This window comes from Triturus cristatus, chromosome 10 (genome assembly GCF_964204655.1).
Source record: "Triturus cristatus chromosome 10, aTriCri1.1, whole genome shotgun sequence".
In the NCBI taxonomy this organism is placed as follows: domain Eukaryota; kingdom Metazoa; phylum Chordata; class Amphibia; order Caudata; family Salamandridae; genus Triturus; species Triturus cristatus.
The window spans coordinates 610766811-610781352 of NC_140593.1; the positions used below are offsets into that span (position 1 = coordinate 610766811).

General features: G+C 42.9%; 1 protein-coding gene and 1 long non-coding RNA gene across 2 annotated transcripts in view; one reads left to right on the forward strand and one right to left on the reverse strand.

Annotated features, from left to right (window-relative positions):
* The window catches only part of LOC146789788 (uncharacterized), a 35805-nt gene extending 29093 nt beyond the window's left edge, over nt 1-6712 (forward strand). The window contains exons 2-3 of the long non-coding RNA XR_014970169.1: nt 5368-5497; nt 6117-6712. This is a non-coding gene — a long non-coding RNA (uncharacterized LOC146789788). The remainder of the gene's footprint in view (nt 1-5367; nt 5498-6116) is intronic.
* The window catches only part of APOLTP (apolipoprotein lipid transfer particle homolog), a 1292669-nt gene that overhangs the window by 1174055 nt on the left and 104072 nt on the right, over nt 1-14542 (reverse strand). The window lies entirely within an intron of this gene.

Consider the following 14542-nt stretch of genomic DNA (forward strand, 5'->3'; position numbering starts at 1 on the left):
GAACCTGGGAAATCTAGTCTATTGTGACTCGAACCTTTAGAATCCAGTAAGAAATGAGGAATTACCATGGGAATCAATAATTTTGAATCCAATTCAGCCTATAATTCCTAATTTTACCGATAACTTTCATCACGAGATTTCAGCAGTTTCCAACCACACATCCCATAATTCCAACAAGGCCAGTAAATATACTTGTACTTAGGGCCCTAGAGGAAAGCGTCCCTGTTGATTCTGCGCATCTACAGAATCACATAAAAACATACTAAATAGCAAGGGAGTCAAAACACATCCATGTTTAAACCATTCTCATCCCAGTTTTAGCTGGGAATCCATCTCATGTTCGTGCCACTGTGACACAATATTTTATAGGTACCAGCAGTTTTCACCTCTAAAGTAATTCATACATCAACAAAAACTGAGTAAAGTGATCAAAGGATTATTAAAAGGTGCAATGAAATGTAAAAAAAAACTAACATGCAAATGGCTTCATTATGTAGGGCCTGATATTTTGTCACAGGAATACCCTGGGCCACTGGAATTATGCGATGTTGTGGCTGCTGCATTTTCTGTATAATTATGGACTTGCTGCATTCGCCACATAATCCATCATCTGCTGCATAATCTGCAGATTTCAGCCTAAAACATTTGTTTCTAGATCAAATGGAACAAAAATGTGCCTACATATGATGCCGTGTAGTGGTAGGCCGTTCTCAAATGTTGACTGGTCACCTATCTTTTGCTTAGTTCTATAGTTGGGTGTCATAGTGGTACTAATCAGATGAAACCTTTGCCCCAAAAAAGTTAAAAATGTAAAAATGCCAAAATAATGAGGTGATACCAGCACACAATATGCCGCAGTACGCCGCATGATTTACCTTTTCTTGCTGTATAATTTAGTCAACCCTGCCAAATTATTTGGTCCTCCCCTGCCGCATATGCCGCATAATTCTAATGGCCCTGGGAATACCTCCAGTGCAAAAACAATATTAAAGATTGTAGTATTGTTCCAAATCAGGACAAAGTTGGACAGGTTGCATAGGATTTTATAATGCAATATTGAAATCTGTGCACTCAAAAATTACAGCCTGTTTCCCCTCATCCCCACATCTTTTACCAATGATTTTCCTGGCAAAATTTGCATGGAAAATCATCCCAGGAACATGGTGGAATATCAATGCTGGCACAAACTTCCGGTTGAAATCATATCGAGATTTTACACAATATTCACACCAGGCAGGGCCTTTCAGGACTTCTCTTATTGGCCATTTTATGTAGGGGGTGGAGTTTCACTGCAGGTAACTTGGTGTAAGCCGGATATGACATATTTGGTAACATGCACTGGCAGCTGGAAGTTGTGTATAATACTTTTACCATAAAGGCACACAATACTCCTAGATATCAAAACGGTAGAATCGAAGCAACTAGTCCATTTATCAGAAACTCAAAATAATATGCATGAAGAATCCCACGTGCTTTACGAAAGTTTGATAAAAAGATTGTGTTGCCATTTCAAAATACACTTTCTACACATTAGCAGGAACCTTTGCCCTCATCATTCACGAACTACCAGGGAAAATACGTGTTTATTTGGCAGTTAACACAGTTTATGACCTGATAATCTAACTACTTTAGAAATAAAATTGCCGAGGGGAAAAAGATTGACTGAACAACTCCGTGTTTACAAAAATGTAACTCTTTATGGGGCATATTTACATGGCGGCAATAAAAAATGATCGCCGCTTTTGCGGCCGTTTTCGGCCGAAAAGCGGCGATAATTTTATCGCCTAATTAGCAAGGTCACGCTTGCTAATTAGGCGATAATTAGGCGATAATTAGATTGCGAAACCTTGCTTTAGCGCACGAAATCTTAACGCCCAGCTTTGCATCTCTAATGAGATGCAAAGTGGGCGTTCCTGACCTAACATGACAGGAGAAATGTCGCTGAGCGACATTTCTACTATCATCAAGCCCCACGCTATGAAGCATATCGGCAGGAAAAGTAGCGATAACCCCTGTTATCGCTACTTTCCTTACGCCTGCTTCAGGACTGACTTAGCCATGATATCCTATGGAAGGTGGATATCATGGCTAAGTTTGTGAGTCCCTATCAACAAGCTAACTCCACATTTCGTGAGACTATCGCTTGGTTTCCAGCGATACTCTCACGTTAGGCAGTTAGCGCTAGGATTTTTATCGCTTTTGAGATAAGCGTTGCTAATAGCACGCTATCTCAGCGATAAAAATCCACGCTAGCCGGCGATAATTATCCTAGCGCTAAGTGCGGTTAGCGATAATTATCGCCGGTTGTTGCTGATATGCCCCGGAGTCACTTGTTTCGGTTGCATTGTTTTCATGTTACAGCTCCTGGCGGCAGTAAAAAAAAACTCTTTCTTTCTCTATGTCATCAACTGGTGCCCACACAAGGCGTATAAGAATCGGACATTGCTCTCTCAGGAGCTGACTTCATCTGACAGGTGCCACATTTCAAGAGATTGTATACATACTCAATTCTGGCGATTCTCCCTCTATGACGTCGCGTTCAGTCCGAGCTCAGCATTCCTATACACTGACTCTTATGACTGCACAACCGCGGTAACGCCCAAGCTTCATTGTGTGTTGTATACTTTGGCAAAAGCCAGCACAAACACAAAACGAAACGCTGTCTGGCTGTAGCGCCCAGCTGAGAGAAAATAAGTGCCAATTTAGCTTTTGTTCGAGCAAAGTTGTATATTTTAATAGTGAACATACATTATTGTATGCATTTATTTTATTTTAGTTAGTCCAGTCTGTTTTATGATCTGAGGTCATCACGAGGGCAAACATTAAAATATAGCCAACTGTAAATATGATTGAGCTTTGCTTTGTAATTTATTTTTCTTTATCTTTGTTTTGTAATTTATACAATACAAATGAATACCACACAGTATCAGATCTCGTTATGCCTTACATTGCTGTACAACGCTTGGCCATGCCAAACCTCAACATTTCCATAACATGCAAGAGAACATAGCAGCACTCCTCACCATGGAATGCCATACTGTATCATACGTGTGTGTGTGTGTGTGTATTCACCGAAAAAAACCATTTCAGGGGTACCTGAGCTAACTCTAATTTACGCCCCGCAATGCACTGCTTCAGGGGTGTAACACAGGCCCCCTCAGGTGCGGGGGCCCCCAGCTACAGGGGGCCCCCTCAGCACAGTACTTAAACTTGAGCGCTCCGTATTAAATCCGGAGTGAGGGCCCTTCTGTGTACATTGCAGGGGGGCCCCTTAAACTTTCGTTTCGCCACTGCACTGCTTATGACCTCACATATCACATCACTCATGACATCATACATGGCAACATTTTAGAAGAGGCAAATGGGAGATTTAAAAAAATAATCTGGAATTTTTTTTTTTTCATTGACCTGTTTCTGGGTCTAATGTCATGGATGGAATTGTGCTGCTGCAAGATCGCATATCAGAATTGCAAATACCATTTATTTTTCCTTACGGGTCAGGAGCACGGAGAAAGTGCTATGGCAGGCAGAGAGGGCATGACAAAAATGTTACAGGTTACTCGCACTGCACACACAAGACCCGTCCCTGTCGACAGAAGTCCACCGAGGAATCAGGTTTTTTCATGCAAGAACCGGGGGATGAGAGACTAGCTTTGAAAGGTTGGCCTGTATGTGACATAGTCAGTGACATCACTGATGACATCTCAAATTACATCACTGATGTCTGTCTTTGTCATGCCACAAGGTCCTACAGTCTGGTAGCCTCGTTTAGGCCACCTTAAGCTGTTAGGATATGCCCTTCAGCATCCTGAGGAGCACTGCGCCATGAGCTTTGTCCTCCCAGGTGTCACAGAAATAAGGAGAATGAGGATTTATTTTAGCAGCTCCAACATTTCCCATGTACCCCATTACCTTGTGGGTCCCACAGGCAAATGTGCTGTTAAAGGTGGGGGGGGCACGGTTGGATTAAGTCTGACTGAAGAAGATGCCAGAGAAAAGGTGTCATTTTCCTTCACTGTGGGACCCTCTTGGGCCACATATCTCCTTACTAGACCACCTTTAATTATGAGTCCCCCGTCAGGCCCATATTCCATCCAGTGCTTAATTTGTACGGGAATGGTAGCATGTACCCACAGCTGTGCTCGAATTTCCACATCTGGCGTAATTAAATGTCAGCGTGCCAAACACCAAGGCTGGTAGTCTTGAAACCACCCCAGTTCTCTGTAACCCACTCAAGACACTCCCTACTTCTTTATCTCACTCTAGTGCGTTCCTGATTTCTCCCTTTGTGACGTTTTTTCCTCTTTTCTCTTCCTCCTTCTTTGCCCATTTTTAGGTCTCGGCTAGCGAAGGCTGCGCTTGCGCAGTCTCGCTTAACGAGATATAATGTTTTCTAGTATGGGGCTTGAACCCGCCCCTCTTCTCCATTGGCTGGCTTCCTAAATGGAGGCCAGCCATTGGAGGAGAGGGGCGTCTGTCCATTTAAGCCCCATCTTTTTAGGATTCGGGGGGCGTGTTTTTTACTTTCTTTCTCTCCTCTGGAATGTAAACATTCCAGCCAATGGCAAGAGGAGAGAAAGAAAAACACGCCCGAATCCGAAAATGACGCTGCGTTTCTCCGAGGCATTTCTGCTTGACCTCGGAGAAAGACGGTGGTGTTCATGGCGTCTTCCCCGTCCACATGGCCCGGCTGGTGCTCGTCCCCTCCCCCTGCTCTCGACTCTCTCGGTGCTCCTGCGTCCAGCTGGCGCTGTTCGCTCTCCTCCCCCTGGCGCTCGGGGTCCATATGTCATTCTTGCTGGTTAGGGTTAAAAAAGAAAGCTACTCGGTGTGGGTGTCAGGCCGAGCCGTACCGAGCAGAAGCGGCCCGGCTGGTGCTTGTCCCCTCCCCCTGCTCTCGGCTCCCTCGGTGCTCCTGCGTCCGGCTGGCGCTGTTCGCTCTCCTTCCCCTGGCGCTCGGGGTCCATGTCATTCTTGTTTTACATTTCTAATGCGTGATTTACTTGATAATTATTTTAATGACAAATCCACCTCTCCTGGCAAATTTGGTGTTTGCTCAACTTTGTCACACTTGGAATGACGACACCAGCTGGGAGGGGGTGGTGTGTTGAAGGCTCCTCCCCATTTGGGGCGGGCCGAAAGAAGTTCTACTCCTCCTTTGCCTTGTGATGCTAGCTTTTACCTGCATACACAGAGCGAGGCTCCTCCCATTCGGGGCCGGCTCAAAGCAGATCTACTCCTCTTTTGCCTTGTGACTCAGGCTTTTATTTGCATACGTAGAGCGAGGCTCGTCCCCATTTGGGGCGGGCTGAAAGCAGCTCTACTCCTCCTTTGCCTTGTGACTCAAGCTTTTATTTGCATACACAGAGCTGCAAACATGGTGGAAGCGTGGTACATGGACGAGTCCTCGGAGGACCAGAGGCAGCCACATCAGTTGCAGCCCAACCGGTCTGTGAGCATCGCTGAACTGGAGCGGCTAGGTGTCTTCTACTGGAAGGTAAGGGCCCCGGTAGGCCGCGCTGGGGGCTGTTGGAGGTGGAAGGTGCCTGTGGTCACCGGAGTCAATATACGGGACAGCAACTTGAGAAGAACCTGTGCCCACTTTCGGATGCCAGTTTTAAAGCAAACCATATAGAAGCTCCTCAGTGGCAGTTCCATTGCAGCGGTAGCCAGTGTAAAAACTTCCTCCTGTAAATCCTTTCTTTGCAACTGCTTGCGCTCGTTCCCATAACTTGACACTGATGGAGCGGGTAAAATGTTTTCCTTTAATATACCCAATCCATTTATGTATGTTTGAATTAAAACGATTAATAATTAATCATAATAATTAACAGTTGTTGTATGGAAAACTAATCAACCTTATTAACCGAGAGAATACACGTGGGATTGCATTGCATGGCTAAAATTAATATGTAAACTAAGTTTGTATGCATATTAATAGGATAAACGTTGCTTATGGGATGTAAACGTGAATTATGCTTAAATAATCGAGTATTAATAGCTTTGAATGTTGCATATGGCTAGATAAATGCACACACATATGGGTATTAACAAGGGAAATAACACTGTTTAACCATTTTTATGTATTAATTACATTTTGTGTTTCTTTGCTTAAGTTGACCACTTGGGCCTGCTATAAAATGGCCGCCGACTGAATCAGACATTTACGAAGTAATATCCATGAAGGGAAAGGAGAAATGCGCCTGCGCAAACTTCAGCAGCTGCGACCTGCCGGTGAACTGTCATCGCTGTGCCCATCAAGGCTGCTCCGGGCGAAAGGCCAACCCTTCAACAGAAATTGTTGCAACCTAAACTATGGATTGCTAATGTTCCCATGCATTTGTTTTGGAACTTTTAATATGTGAGAACGACATCGAATGTTTCCTGATGCATTAGGATGTATTTCGATTGTCCAATGAGAAGCTCTGAAAATGACGATTGTAACATCTAGAATGTAATTTTTAGTATAAATAATAGTAGACTAGAGAGGGTCGTTTAGAACGTACTTCGTCATTGCCAGTATCCTGATGTTATGCTGACGGAAGAGGACAGTGACTCTGCATGATAGAACAGAACTTTGACGATTTGACTGAGGACCAGATTCTGACTTAGAAAACGACAAATAGCCAGAATAGGTAAATATGACAAAAGATGAAATGTATTAACTAGGATTTAACCTGCATTTGATTTAGATAAAGAAATATTAATTGAATTCATGTGTCGGGTTGTTCTTTCATTGAAATGTATTATTGCTTAATTTCAAGATAATTAAGGAGTCATTAAGCTAATCCCAACTAAATGATTCATTGACCTATAGTTTCCTTGATGGGAAGAGAAGCGAGGGTTTTGTTAGTAGAGATAAAGTTCCCATCAAGGGAAGCAGTGTAGTTCGGAACCAAATGTTTATCCCCTTCTGAGTAAGGTACGGATAGATTGATTAGAATGAATGTTGGTGTTATGGGCCCCACCAGCGTATGATGTGTATGTGTGTGTGTGACTGCGAAATCACTCTGTCCGTGGTAGTAAGGGGAAATTGAGGAATACGAACTGCACCAGTTTTTCTGGTAGCTAGAGATGGTTTTTATTGTTTTAGTTTAATGATTTATTGGCATGTATATAGCTTATCGATTATTGATTGGTATTGATATATGTACTAACACTATATGTTGAAGTCGTCTTGAGTTTTATGTAGTTTTGTACGGCTTCTGGGATGTAGGAAGTCGGTAACAGTTCCGAGTAGGGCAGAGAAAAGAAAACGCTGCTCTCTGGAAAGACGGAATTGTTGCCCTGTAAGTACACAGGGAAAAGCGTGTAACAATTGAAGTTGCGCGTCACGTTGTCTGGGTTTGATTCGGTGACATCGCCGTGTGTTGCCATTAGAGACATTTTCTGTGTGAGAGAAGTGTGTATGATAGCGAAGGGTACCTGTGAAATTTTGGTCTTTAAGTACCAGGAAACCAATTGGCATACCGATAACACTTATCACTGAAAAGGTAGCAGGTGTTCTCTGAGCTTGTTAGAAGGACAAAGTAGAGGTAAGCGCTGCTTTGTTAACGTATGTCATAATTCTGTAGTAGGACAGACTGTTCGCTGTTCTCGGAAAAGACAGGATTCTGTGTGAATGAACTACATTTTCTTTTGTGAAAATGTGTGAATGAAATAGCATTCGGGTTAATTGTGAAACTCTGGTTTTATTTCTCAGGAGCATTGCGTTTCCAACTATGTGTCTTAATTCTGGTGAAACAGTTAATTGATGCTTGATAGACGGGTGAAGTAAAGGGATGTGCTACTTTACCAACGGAAGTAACGATTCTGTAGTAGGGCAGAGGTAAGCGCTGCTCTTGGGAAAAACAGGATTCTCGTGGGAAAGGTCTATTGCTATTCTGTGGTTAGTGAAGCAGACAATGGAATGTTTATATGTTGTAACTAACGGTATTGTAAAATTGAAACAAAGTCTACTGAGTAGTCTTGTAAAGGAGGGGTAGACTGGAGACAGGAGTTAGGAGCGGGAGATGCTGCAGCGACTGCTGACATCAGGAAGACCGCGCTGGGATTGGACAGCTAGTCAGAAGCGTAAAACGCCTTGGTTTGGTACGTTAGTGTAAAGCCGCGCTAGGATTGGAGAAGTACAGGGTGACATAGAAGCTCCAGGATTGGTGCGTTAGTGTGAGTCGCGCTGGGATTTGAGGATTGTGACAGTGACGTAGACGCGCCAGGATTGGTGCGTTAGTGAGAGTCGCGCTGCTATTGGACTAAAGACCGTACAATTGAAGAAAAGACTAAGGGTTCACGGGAGTGAGGAAAATGTATTATCATTCAGCCGAGAAGAAGAAAAAATCATTATTTAGTAAAATAAAAGGATGGTTTGTGAAAGACAAAGAGATTGTGACTAGGGAAGGACAGTTACTACCTCCGACGAAAACACCTGCATCCTTCATGGTTGCGAAATATGGATACCATACTTGCATTTGGTTAGACAATTGGGCAAAGTACACAAAGGAAGATGGAGTTTTAGCGTTCCCAGAAAATGGTTTGTTTAATTTGGCAATTTTGAAGAACTTGCGGGAGAGAATGATGAGCTTAGATCCACGGCCTAGACCGACACAGTTTGAGGCTTTGACTGAGTGGGAAGACGAGATGCATGAGCGGGAAAAACAGAGAAATGGCAGTAGATATAGATACATGTTTGGACAGCCAAATGATCGTGAAACTCATTGTGATCGAATGAGAAGGTGGCGAGACGCAAGTATGACTGAAGGACTGTTTCCCGTAAGAGCTGCAGGAGAAAATGAAGGCAGGAAATGTATAGAGAAAAGACATAATGTAGAACCTAGAAGGTATGGAGCAAATGAATCAGAGGATGATGTCCTAGATGATATGTTTTACAAAAATCCACCGCCGTACAGACAGGAATCAGAAATATTGACCTCAGATACTCCAGTGAAGGAAACTTTGCGAATCATCAAAACAGAGGTTATGACTCCAGAGGTGAAGAGAAGAAATTCCCTTAGAGAAAGAGAGATGGAAAATAAGGCTGAAAGTGAAAATTCCAGGGAATTAGCAAAAACCACGTTAGAACTAACAGAGAAAATAAGAGAATTCACAAAAAATCTAGAAGCAGTTACAGTCCCTGTAACCATAGGTCCAGTTATGCCCATTTTTGAGAAACAGAAAGAAAGTGAGCATGGTCTAACAGTTCCGTATGTGAGCAATAGACAAGCAGAACAACCCCTAATGAGAGCAAGGGAGAATCCTTGGAGACACACAATGAGTGAAGGTGAACTACATGTGTCAAATAACCTGTTTTATAGTCCTGATACTGTAGAAAGAAACAGAATAGTAGGAGGACCAATATTAGAACCACAAAGAATGATAGAACAAGGGAATGTAGAAAAATCAGTATGTATAACTACAGACAAATTGAGCGAATGGCTGAAGGGCTTGCAAGGTAAAGAGAAAGAATCTCAGAAACAATTGATGTGGCAAAATTACGCATGGTGTTAGAAGAATTAATAGTAGGGACAATCCCCACAGAAAAGCTGAAAAATTACCAGGATGAGGAGCTGTTGTTCTTATGCAAGAGTGTCACTTGGAGAGCAAAGAATTTACATGACAGGTTAGAAGAAATAGCAAGTGAAATGGGAATTGACATGGACAAGGTAAAAGCTTTACAAAAGCCTTACCGAGTGGATTTCACAGAAAAAGATATTGAAAACCTGAACACTACAGGACGAATAGGGCAGATTAAGGACATAATCACATTGTTAAGAAAATGGGGAGATGTGGACAAATGGAAAAGTAGGTGGTATAGAAAGCGAGATGATACCTCAGACAGAACTTTTCCAGCATTTCCTGTGAGAGAAAAGGAGAAGGTAGTGACAGAGTTTCCCATGAGAGAGATTCCAGGAGGGGTATATGTGCATGTCCCATGGACAAGACAGGACATTTTCTCATTTACAAATGACTTCCCTCGATTGCGAGAAAAGCCCGTCTAGTGGTACAGACAGGTGGACAGATTTGTGAAGCCGTCAAAGGTACTGTGGATTGACCTAAATAGCCTATTTGATTTAATAGTGCCAGCAGACTTATGGGCAGAATGCAAAATAGTCATAGATTGGCCAGCTAAAGAATACCCGAGAGATCCCAAAACAGGTGCACCAGACCCCGAGGTAATGAAGAAATAGGAACAAGTTATGGTATTTTTGAAAAATAAAGTGCCTCCCAAAGAAACAGATTGGGTAAAAATAGATCGAACACATCAGGAAGTGAAAGAATCAGTTCATGTTTACTATGAAAGACTAATACTAGCCTTCAAGCAGTTTAGTGGAGATGAAAATCTTGGTGAAAAGGATCTGAGTCATTTTGTGTACAGATTTGTGTATGGTTTGCGTCCCGAAATTAGTGAAATGATAAAGCAGCACACAGTTGACTGGCAAAGCAAGAAAATTGATGAAATCCTGAGACATGCCAAATACTTTAGTGATGAGATTGAGGCAAAGCAGCGAAAACTAAAGGAAAAGGCAATGTGGGCACAAGTGAAAGTTGCAGAAAGACAGGAAGCTCAGTTAGTCGAACAAGCCAATAACTCAGGAAACAAACCGAGATTTGGCCCAGGAAAGGTAATATAGAGGAAGCTAAGAAGAAGTTTCCATGCCACAATTGCGGTAGGTTAGGGCATTGGAAACCCGAGTGTAAATATCCACCAAGTACTAATAATGAAAATCCATCATTGAATCCACAGGTGCAGTGTGAGGTGAGTGGCCAACTGCAGCAGCAGCAGAAGGCTGTTAATCCACAGAATCAGGTGCCAAAACCGCCATTACCACAAAGCAGAAATACCCAGAAATATAGCAAAGAAGTGGGATTCTACAATGAAGAACAGGTAAACAAACCGCAACGCGCAAGCGCTGTTTCACAATATTGGCTGCGAAATGACGAGAGTGATTCAGAGAAGAATTATTGACGGTGCCGAAGAGAGGAAGAAGAGTGCGTGCTTGGCGCAACTCTAGAAATAGATCAGACAGGACCATTTGTAGATGGGAAAGTTAATGATGAAAACATTACTTTTCTAGTAGACACTGGAGCTACGAGATCAACTGTCAGGTCAGCAGATGTAAAGAATCTTCCTCTTTCGGATGAAACAATCCAAGTAGTTGGTGTGTCAAACACCCAGATTAGGACATACCTTACAGAACCGGTAAAGGTTAAAATAGGGAAATTCACAGACATGCACAGATTTGTGGTGTGCGACACCAGTCCTGTGAATTTGCTAGGAAGGGATCTTCTGTGCAAGATGAATTGCACTATATTCTGTACCCCCAGATGGAATAGCATTTGAGACACCAGATGAGGATGTACTGTATAAAATGACAATAGCTAATCAAGAGACTGGAATTACAGGAACTTATGCAGTATTTAACCCTGATGAATTACCCAAAGAATTGAAACAGTCTGTGAAGGCAGGAGTCTGGGATTTTACTGGAGAAGATGTAGGCCTTATGAGAAATATAGATCCAGTAAAAATTACATTAAAAGAAGGAGTAGTTTATCCAAACATTCCACAATACAGACTGACACCTGAAATAATTGAAGGAGTAACACCTTTAATTGAGAAAATGATACAACAAGGAGTCTTGAGGGAAATAATGAGCAGTCCATGTAACTCACCTATAATGGGACTGAAGAAGCCTAATGGAAAGTTCAGAATTGTGCAGGATTTTAGAAAGATTAACAAAATTGTTGTGTCATGTTGTCCCATTGTTCCAAATCCATCAGTGATTTTGTATCAGATTCCCAATGATGCAGAATGGTACACAGTAATTGATTTGTGGCATGCTTTCTTTTCCATTCCGTTGCATCATGACAGCCAGCCGATTTTTGCATTTCGGTTTGGAGAGCGTATTTTGGCCTGGTGCCGAATCCCACAGGGGTACACACAGAGCCCCTCAATATTCAATCAGTTGCTGAGGAAATCTCTGGAAAGTCTAACAATGCCTGAGAATTCAGTTTTGGTCCAGTACATCGATGACCTACTAGTGGCGTCGAAAACACGTGAAGCTTGTGAAACAGACACAATAGCTTTGCTGAATCATTTGGCAGATGGAGGACTAAAAGTGTCTCAGACAAAATTGCAATTCTGCAAAAAAGGAAGTACAATACCTAGGACATAACATTGAAAAAGGGCTGAGAAAGGTAACCATAGACAGAATCACAATTATCAGAGGAATGAGAGCCCCAATGACACAAAGAGAAGTGAGTATGTTCCTAGGGATGGTTGGCTACTGTCGTCAGTGGATAAGTAACTTTTCCCTGATTGCCAAACCATTGGTAAAGTTGACAAAAAGTGAGGTTAAAGATCCCCTTGAGTTGAACAAAGAAGAATTGGCAGCATTTAGACAATTAAAGGACAGTCTTTGTGAATCCCCAGCTTTGGGTATGCCAGACTATGAGAAAGAGTTTGAGTTGTACTGCAGCGAGAGAAACGGATGTGCACTCTCAGTGTTAATACAGAAACATGGAAGATTGAGGAGACCAGTTGCATATTTCTCGTCAATGCTAGATCCAGTGGCTGTAGGTTTGCCAGGATGTCTGAAAGCAGTAGCTGCTACATGCCGAAGCCTAGAGCAAAGTGAAGGAATTGTGATGGGATATCCAGTAAGAGTGTTTGTACCTCATGATGTGGCGATCCTTTTAACAAGGAGCCGAACACAGTTCATGTCACATAGTCGGCTGACTAAGTATGAGAAGGTCATTCTAGGTGCAACCAATGTGAGTCTGGAAAGATGTGTGAATGTGAATCCAGCCACACTATTGCCAGATGCAGAGAGAGTGGAGGTAAGAGATGATGTTGATCATGATTGCTTGGATGTGCTTGATTTTTGCACAAAACCCAGACCAGACATAAAAGATTTACCATTGCCAGAAAGTGATTATGTGATGTTTGTGGATGGATCTTGTTTGAGAACGGATGAAGGATTGTTGAGTGCCGCATATGCAATATGCACAGTTGCAGCAGTCGTAGAAGCATCACACTTGAAAGGAGTTAAATCCGCTCAAGTAGCAGAACTAGTGGCATTGACAAGGGCATGCAAAATTGGGAAGAATGTGAGAGTGACTGTGATAACTGACAGCCAGTATGGCTTTGGAGTTGTCCATGATTTTGGCCAACTTTGGCTGCAGAGAGGTTTCCTGACCTCAAGTGGAACTCCTATAAAGAATGAAGAACTGGTTGGAAATAGCTTGAAACAATACAGTTGCCTAAAGAACTGACAGTTGTGAAATGTGCTGCTCATAGTCAAGGTAGTGATTACATCACTACCGGGAACCGATATGCCAATGACATGGCTCAGTATTGTGCCCGAAACCAGTTTTCAATCAATAGGGCTAAGGAAAAGGAAATGTTTTCTTGCTCCATAATGTTTACTAACGTTGTGGGAACATGGGAAGAAGTGAGGCAGTTGCAGGATGAAGCAGGAGATGAAGAAATGAAACAATGGGTAAAAGCAGGTTGTGCACCAAGGGAGAAAGATCATGTGTGGGTCTATCGGGATGGAAGACCAGTAATGCCTGATAGCATGATGTCAACCATGGCACGGATGTATCATGGCCAAGGACACCTAGGGAGAGATGCCATGATAAGGGCCTTTAAGCAGACCTGGTACAATGCAAAATTCAGGTTGATAGCAGAGAGTCTCTGTCAAAGATGCCTGATATGTCAGCAGTACAATCCTGGAAGGAAAACAGTGGTGAGCCTAGGCACAATAGGCCGAGAGGGAGGACCTTTCACCAGAATGCAAATAGATTTCATTGAAAGGCCCCCTTAAAACAGGTTAAGGTATGTTCCGGTGATAGTTTGTCTGTTCTCCAGGTGGGTGGAGGCATTCCCAACAAGAAGAAATGATGGAATAACAGTGGCCAAGCTACTGTTAAGAGAATTCATCCCAAGGTTCGGGTTCCCAGTGACCATTGAATCAGACAGAGGAGGACACTTCTACAATGAAATCATGAGATTGATTTGTGAAGCATTGGGTGTACAACAAAAACTACATTGTGCCAATCGACCAGAGGCTTCTGGTGTAGGGGAACAAATGAATGGTACGATCAAAAACAGAATAGGGAAAATGTGTTTAGCCACAGGAATGAAATAGCCTGATGTCTTGCCTCTAGTCTTGATGACAATCAGATCTACTCCAGACAGAACTACAGGTTTGAGTCCCCACGAAATTATCATGGGACGGGCCATGAGGCACGTGTTTGTTCCAGTCAACAAATTGATGACAATAACTGATGACATGGTTTTGGATTACTGTAAAGACCTGGCTGACGCAGTCCATTCTGTGTTTCACCAGGTTGGAGCGGATGCCACTACCCTTGAAAGACAACCAGCCCATGACCTGAGCCCAGGGGACTGGGTGAGAATAAAAGTCCACAGAAGAAGGAATTGCTTGGTTCCAAGGTGGGGAAGCCAAGGCAAGTTGTCCTGACCACAACAACTGCTGTGAAGTGTGCTGGACTGAAAAATTGGATACATGCAAGTCACACT